The sequence below is a fragment of the Procambarus clarkii genome, chromosome 1 (genome assembly GCF_040958095.1).
Source record: "Procambarus clarkii isolate CNS0578487 chromosome 1, FALCON_Pclarkii_2.0, whole genome shotgun sequence".
NCBI classification, from domain to species: domain Eukaryota; kingdom Metazoa; phylum Arthropoda; class Malacostraca; order Decapoda; family Cambaridae; genus Procambarus; species Procambarus clarkii.
In genome coordinates, this window is record NC_091150.1 from 20,302,091 (window position 1) to 20,310,640 (window position 8,550).

Sequence of the window (8,550 nt, forward strand, 5' to 3'; positions counted from 1 at the left end):
CCAGGCGTGAGTACCTGGCCTGAGCACCAGGCGTGAGTACCTGGCCTGAGCACCAGGCGTGAGTACCTGGCCTGAGCACCAGGCGTGAGTACCTGGCCTGAGCACTGCGGCGCCTGACAATAGAAAACCAGCCCCCAAGGTGGAGGGCAGACAGGCGTGACGGAAAACTTTCTATTTACGTGCAGACGCCGCCGCCAGCGGGCACTACCTTACACTTGTGGTGTATGCTGTCTGCTCCGCCTCAACACCCACCTCTTGCGCTCTCACGCTTTATACAGTACACGAGGGTGGTTGTGGTTAATGGTTGTTAACAGTTTAGTCATTTATTGTGCCTCCCATACCATCAAGTGGGCGGTGGTAGACCCTATACCCATCCCGTGGGTGGTGGTGGTGGACCCTATACCCATCCCGTGGGTGGTGGTGGACCCCATACCATCATGTGGGTGGTGGTGGACCCTATACCCATCCCGTGGGTGGTGGTGGACCCTATACCCATCCCGTGGGTGGTGGTGGACCCCATACCATCATGTGGGTGGTGGTGGACCCCATGCCATCATGTGGGCGGTGGTGGACCCCATGCCATCAAGTGGGCGGTGGTGGACCCCATGCCATCATGTGGGTGGTGGTGGACCCTATACCCATCCCGTGGGTGGTGGTGGACCCTATACCCATCCCGTGGGTGGTGGTGGTGGACCCTATACCCACCCCGTGGGTGGTGGTGGACCCTATACCCACCCCGTGGGTGGTGGTGGACCCTATACCCATCCCGTGGGCGGTGGTGGACCCCATACCCATCCCGTGGGTGGTGGTGGACCCCATACCCACCCCGTGGGTGGTGGTGGACCCCATACCCATCCCGTGGGTGGTGGTGGACCCCATACCCATCCCGTGGGTGGTGGTGGACCCCATACCCATCCTGTGGGTGGTGGTGGACCCCATACCCATCCCGTGGGTGGTGGTGGACCCTATACCCATCCCGTGGGTGGTGGTGGTGGACCCTATACCCATCCCGTGGGTGGTGGTGGTGGACCCTATACCCACCCCGTGGGTGGTGGTGGACCCTATACCCATCCCGTGGGCGGTGGTGGACCCCATACCCATCCCGTGGGTGGTGGTGGACCCCATACCCACCCCGTGGGTGGTGGTGGACCCCATACCCATCCCGTGGGTGGTGGTGGACCCCATACCCATCCCGTGGGTGGTGGTGGACCCCATACCCATCCTGTGGGTGGTGGTGGATCCTATACCCTCTCCGTGGGTGGTGGGAGAAAGAGTTACAGAAGCATATAAAGGTTCAGGATATAAACCCTACAGTTCATTTACTAAGCAAGTGACAATTTTGTGAAGCCAGTTACACAATTAATTTTGCTAAAACACACACACACACACACACACTCTGGAGGCACAATATGGGGCCTGGTAGCCTGGTGGATAGCGCGCAGGACTCGTAATTCTGTGGCGCGGGTTCGATTCCCGCACCAGGCAGAAACAAATGGGCAAAGTTTCTTTCACCCTGAATGCCCCTGTTACCTAGCAGTAAATAGGTACCTGGGAGTTAGTCAGCTGTCACGGGCTGCTTCTTGGTGTGTGTGTGTGTGTGTGGTGTGGGGAAAAAGAAAGTAGTAAACAGTTGATTGACAGTTGAGAGGCGGGCCGAAAGAGCAAAGCTCAACCCCCGCAAACACAACTAGGTGAATACACTCAAACACACTCCCCCCCCCTCTCTCTCTCTCTCACACACACACACACACACACACACACACACACACACACACACACACACACACACACACACACACACACACACACACACACACACTGCCCAGTTGCTGGAAGAAGGCAAATGTACCGATTTTCAAGAAAGGTGATAGGGAGGAGGCACTTAACTACAGACCTGTATCACTGACAAGCAACCAGTGCAAATTACTTTGAACAAATTACAAAATAGAACAGGTTGGGCAGACTGCATATTTCTTGACTGCCAGAAGGCCTTTGATACAGTACCGCACATGAGACTGCTATATAAACTTGAGAGGCAGGCAGGAGTAAGAGGAAAGGCCCTAGTATGGGTGAGGAACTACCTAACAGGAAGGAGCCAGAGAGTAATGGTAAGGGGCGAGAAGTCGGACTGGCGAACAGTAACAAGTGGAGTACCTCAAGGATCGGTGCTGGGACCAATCCTCTTTCTAATTTACGTAAATGATATGTTTACAGGAGTGGAATCATACATGTTAATGTTTGCGGATGACGCAAAATTAATGAGAAGAGTTGTGACAGATGAGGATTGTAGGATCCTCCAAGAGGACTTAAACAGGTTGCAGAGATGGTCAGAGAAATGGCTACTGGAGTTCAACACGAGCAAATGTAAAGTATGGAAATGGGATCAGGTGATAGGCGACCAAAGGGACAGTACACAATGAAGGGGGAACTACCTACCTGTGACGTCGCGAGAAAGAGACCTGGGCATGGACGTAACACCTAATCTAACTCCTGAGGCACATATAAATAGGATAACGACAGCAGCGTACTCTACACTGGCAAAAGTTAGAACATCATTCAGAAGCCTAAGTAAGGAGGCTTTCAGGGTGTTTTGCACTGCCTACGTGAGACCAGTCTTAGAGTATGCCGCGCCATCATGGAGCCCTCGCCTGAAGAAACACATAAGAAAACTGGAAAAGGTTCAGAAGTTTGCGACGAGGCTTGTCCCAGAGTTACGAGGGATGGGATATGAAGAGCGTCTGAAGGAACTGTGCTTTACGACACTAGAAAAAAGGAGGGAGAGGGGGGGGATATGATAGGAACGTATAAAATACTCAGGGGGTTTGACAGAGTGGACATAGACGAAATGTTCACACGGAATAATACCAGAACGAGGGGACATGGGTGGAAGCTGGAAACTCAGATGAGTCACAGAGATGTTAGGAAGTTTTCTTTTAGCGTGAGAGTAGTGGAAAAATAGAATGCACTTAAGGAACAGGTTGTGGAAGCAAACTCTATTCATAATTTGAAAAACTAGATGTGATAGGGAAATGGAACAGGAGTTATTGCTGTAAACAACCGATGGCTAGAAAGGCGGGATCCAAGAGTCGGTGCTCGATCCTGCAAGCACAAATAGGTGAGTACACACATACACACACACACATGCACACACACGCACACACACACGCACACACACACGCACACACACGCACACATCAGGCCCAGCTACAGGGCCTGACAGAGTATCACCATGGGTGTTAAAAGAAGCAGCACAGGCCCTCAGCATACCTCTAGCACTAATCTTTAATGACTGCCAGATGTATGAGGCAGCACAGCGAGAAATTGAAATTCTGCCAAAATTCACTCTAAAACGACTGACAGCGCAGCGATGAATTTTTCCAAAACCCAAATTCGTGCCTACGTTGTCTTCCCTCCTACTACGTCAGTTGGTCAGACCTGCTACTGCAGGCGTCTGGCGACCCTCCTGGAGGTTTATGAGTAGGTAACGCAAATAAGGCAGGATAGAGAAGGATGGGCAGATTGCGTATTTCTGGACTGTCAAAAAGCATTTGATACAGTACCACACAGAAGGTGACTATACATACTTGAGAGGCAGGCGGGAGTAGACGGAAACAGATTAACATGGGTAAGGAATTACCTGACAGACAGGTGCCAGAGAGTGACAGTGAGGGGCGAGGAGTGGGACTGGCGTAGAGTGCAACCCGTCCTCTTAAAAATAACGTCACTTTTGGCTCGTATGCACGCTATGGCCAAATTTGGACGTAATTTGAAATGAAATCGACTCACAAAAGTGACGTACTGTTCCGTTTTCTGTTTGAGTCGTCCGGCTTACTCGGACAGCTTAGAAGAGGAAACTTTCCATTAACGTTTTTCATAACGTTTTGAAACTTTATGAGAATTTCCTGCCCACCTAACCTATCAGAGGACCCTTAACTTACTGTTGTTGAAAAAAAAAATCCAAAATTTATATTCATTTTTTTTTCCTTTTCAAATTACGTCCATATTCGGCCATACGGGCAAACGGCCAAAAGCGACGTTCTTTTTAAGAGGACAGGTTCCTGGGGTGCCTCAAGGATCACCCCTGGCTCCCATACTATTCCTCATTCATGGAAACGACTTGACTGCAGGAATTGAGTCTTATATTTCGATGTTGGCAGATGATGGAAAACTATTGAGGAGGGTTGAGACAGATGACGAGTGTAAGATTTTCCAGGATGACTTGAACAGGTTGCAGAGCTGGTCCGATAAATGGCTGCTAGAGTTCAACACCAGCAAGTGTAAGGTGGTGGAAATGGTGTCAAGAGCCAGGAGACCGAAAGCCCGATACAGGATGAAGGGGGAACAACCTCCCTATAACGACTAGAGAACAAGACCTGGGAGTGGACGTAACACCAGACCTAACTCCAGAGGCTCATATAAACAGAATAACATCAGCCGCATACTCTACCCTGGCACAAGTCAGGACATCCTTCAGGAACTTGAATAAGAAGGCTTTTAGATCATTGTATACCGCCTGTGTGAGGCCAGTCTTAGAGTATGCCGCACCATCCTGGAACCCCATCTTTAAAAACACATAAGGAAGCTGGAAAAGGTGCAGAAGTTTGCAACAAGACTCGTCCCAGAGTTGCGAGGGTTGAGGTATGAAGAAAGACTGAAGGAACTAAACCTGACGACGTTAGAAAGGAGTGAGAGGGGGGGACATGATACAGATGTATAAAATACTAGAGGAATTGTTTACAATTAATATCAACGGAATAAGGGGACATATATGGAAACTTGAGACTCAGATGTATCATAAAGAAACGGACAAGTTAAAGTGCCCTCTCCTAACCTGCCAGAGGACCCAAAACAGAAAACGGGAAAGTACGTCACTTTCGTCAGCCGCTTCCATTTTCTAGTACGACGATTTTTGGCCTTATGTGACGCATACGATATTTCTTCGTAGGAGGACAGGTTGTAGGAGGACAGGCTGTAGGAGGACAGGCTGTAGGAGGAGAGGCTGTAGGAGGACAGGTTGTAGGAGAACAGGTTGTAGGAGGACAGGTTGTAGGACAGGTTGTAGGAGGACAGGCTGTAGGAGGACAGGCTGTAGGAGGACAGGTTGTAGGAGGACAGGTTGTAGGAGGACAGGCTGTAGGAGGACAGGCTGTAGGAGGCCAGGTTGTAGGAGGACAGGCTGTAGGAGGACAGGCTGTAGGAGGCCAGGTTGTAGGAGGACAGGTTGTAGGAGGACAGGTTGTAGGAGGACAGGTTGCAGGAGGACAGGTTGTAGGAGGACAGGTTGTAGGAGGACAGGTTGTAGGAGGACAGGTTGTAGGAGTACAGGTTGTAGGAGGACAGGTTGTAGGAGGACAGGCTGTAGGAGGACAGGCTGTAGGAGGACAGGTTGTAGGAGGACAGGCTGTAGGAGGACAGGCTGTAGGAGGACAGGTTGTAGGAGGACAGGTTGTAGGAGGACAGGTTGTAGGAGGACAGGTTGTAGGAGGACAGGTTGCAGGAGGACAGGCAGTAGGAGGACAGGTTGTGGGAGGACAGGTTGTAGGAGGACAGGTTGTAGGAGGACAGGTTGTAAGAGGACAGGTTGTAGGTGGACAGGTTGTAGGAGGACAGATTGTAGGAGGACAGGTTGTGGGAGGACAGGTTGTAGGAGGACAGGTTGTAAGAAGACAGGTTGTAGGAGGACAGGTTGTAGGAGTAAAGGTTGTAGGAGGACAGGTTGTAGGAGGACAGGTTGTAGGAGGACAGGTTGTAGGAGGACAGGTTGTAGGAGGACAGGTTGTAGAAGGACAGGTTGTAGGAGGACAGGTTGTAGGAGGACAGGTTGTAGGAGGACAGGTTGTAGGAGGACAGGTTGTAGGAGGACAGGTTGTAGGAGGACAGGTTGTAAGAGGACAGGTTGTAGGAGGACAGGTTGTAGGAGGACAGGTTGTAGGACAGGCTGTAGGAGGACAGGTTGTAGGAGGACAGGTTGTAGGAGGACAGGTTGCAGGAGGACAGGTTGTAGGAGGACAGGTTGTAGGAGGACAGGTTGTAAGAGGACAGGTTGTAGGAGGACAGGTTGTAGGAGGACAGGTTGTAGGACAGGTTGTAGGAGGACAGGTTGTAGGAGGACAGGTTGTAAGAGGACAGGTTGTAGGAGGACAGGTTGTAGGAGGACAGGTTGTAGGACAGGCTGTAGGAGGACAGGTTGTAGGAGGACAGGTTGTAGGAGGACAGGTTGTAGGAGGACAGGTTGTAGGAGGACAGGTTGTAGGAGGACAGGTTGTGGGAGGACAAGTTGTAGGAGGACAGGTTGTAGGAGGACAGGTTGTAAGAGGACAGGTTGTAGGAGGACAGGTTGTAGGAGGACAGGTTGTAGGACAGGCTGTAGGAGGACAGGTTGTAGGAGGACAGGTTGTAGGAGGACATGTTGTAGAAGGACAGGTTGTAGGAGGACAGGTTGTAGGAGGACAGGTTGTAGAAGGACAGGTTGTAGGAGGACAGGTTGTAGGACAGGTTGTAGGAGGACAGGTTGTAAGAGGACAGGTTGTAGGAGGACAGGTTGTAAGAGGACAGATTGTAGGAGGACAGGTTGTAGGAGGACAGGTTGTAGGAGGACAGGCTGTAGGAGGACAGGTTGTAGGAGGACAGGTTGTAGGAGGACAGGTTATAGGAGGACAGGTTGTAGGAGGACAGGTTGTAGAAGGACAGGTTGTAGGAGGACAGGCTGTAGGAGGACAGGTTGTAGGAGGACAGGTTGCAGGAGGACAGGCTGTAGGAGGACAGGTTGTAGGAGGACAGGTTGTAGGAGGACAGGTTGTAGGAGGACAGGTTGCAGGAGGACAGGCTGTAGGAGGACAGGCTGTAGGAGGACAGGGTGTAGGAGGACAGGTTGTAGGAGGACAGGTTGCAGGAGGACAGGTTGTAGGAGGACAGGGTGTAGGAGGACAGGTTGTAGGAGGACAGGTTGCAGGAGGACAGGTTGTAGGAGGACAGGCTGTAGGAGGACAGGTTGTAGGAGGACAGGTTGTAGGAGGACAGGTTGTAGGAGGACAGGTTGCAGGAGGACAGGCTGTAGGAGGACAGGTTGTAGGAGGACAGGCTGTAGGAGGACAGGTTGTAGGAGGACAGGTTGCAGGAGGACAGGTTGTAGGAGGACAGGCTGTAGGAGGACAGGTTGTAGGAGGACAGGTTGTAGGAGGACAGGTTGTAGGAGGACAGGTTGTAGGAGGACAGGCTGTAGGAGGACAGGTTGTAGGAGGACAGGTTGTAAGAGGACAGGTTGTAGAAGGACAGGCTGTAGGAGGACAGGTTGTAGGAGGACAGGTTGTAGGAGGACAGGTTGTAAGAGGACAGGGTGTAGGAGGACAGGTTGTAAGAGGACAGGGTGTAGGAGGACAGGTTGTAAGAGGACAGATTGTAGGAGGACAGGTTGTAGGAGGACAGGTTGTAAGAGGACAGGTTGTAGAAGGACAGGTTGTAGAAGGACAGGTTGTAGGAGGACAGGTTGTAGGAGGACAGGTTGTAGAAGGACAGATTGTAAGAGGACAGATTGTAAGAGGACAGGTTGTAGGAGGACAGGTTGTAGGAGGACAGGTTGTACGAGGACAGGCTGTAGGAGGACAGGTTGTAGGACAGATTGTAAGAGGACAGATTGTAAGAGGACAGGTTGTAGGAGGACAGGTTGTAGGAGGACAGGTTGTAAGAGGACAGGTTGTAGGAGGACAGGTTGTAGGAGGACAGGTTGTAGGAGGACAGGTTGTAGGAGGACAGGTTGTAGGAGGACAGGTTGTAGAAGGACAGGTTGTAGGAGGACAGGTTGTAGGAGGACAGGTTGTAGGAGGACAGGCTATAGGAAGACAGGCTGCAGGATGACAGGCTGCAGGAGGACAGGCTGTAAGAGGACAGGCTGTAGGAGAACAGGCTGCAGGAGGACAGGCTGCAGGAGAACAACCTGCAGGAGGACAGGCTATAGGAGTACAGGCTGTAGGAGGACAGTCTGTAGGAGGACAGGCTGCAGGAGAACAACCTGCAGGAGGACAGGCTATAGGAGTACAGGCTGTAGGAGGACAGTTTGTAGGAGGACAGGCTGTAGGAGGACAGGCTGTAGGAAGACAGGCTGTAGGAAGACAGGCTGTAGGAGGACAGGCTGTAGGAGGACAGGCTGTAGGAGAACAGGCTGCAGGAGGACAGGCTGCAGGAGGACAGGCTACAGGAGGACAGGCAGTAGGAGGACAGGCTGTAGGAGGACAGGCTGCAGGAGGACAGGCTGCAGGAGGACAGGCAGTAGGAGGACAGGCTGTAGGAGGAGAGGCTGCAGGAGGACAGGCTGCAGGAGGACAGGCTGCAGGAGGACAGGCTGCAGGAGGACAGGCTGTAGGAGGACAGGCTGCAGGAGGACAGGCTGTAGGAGGACAGGCTGCAGGAGGACAGGCTGCAGGAGGACAGGCTGCAGGAGGACAGGCTGTAGGAGGACAGGCTGCAGGAGGACAGGCTACAGGAGGACAGGCAGTAGGAGGACAGGCTGCAGGAAGACAGGCTGTAGGAGGACAGGCTGTAGGAGGACAGGCT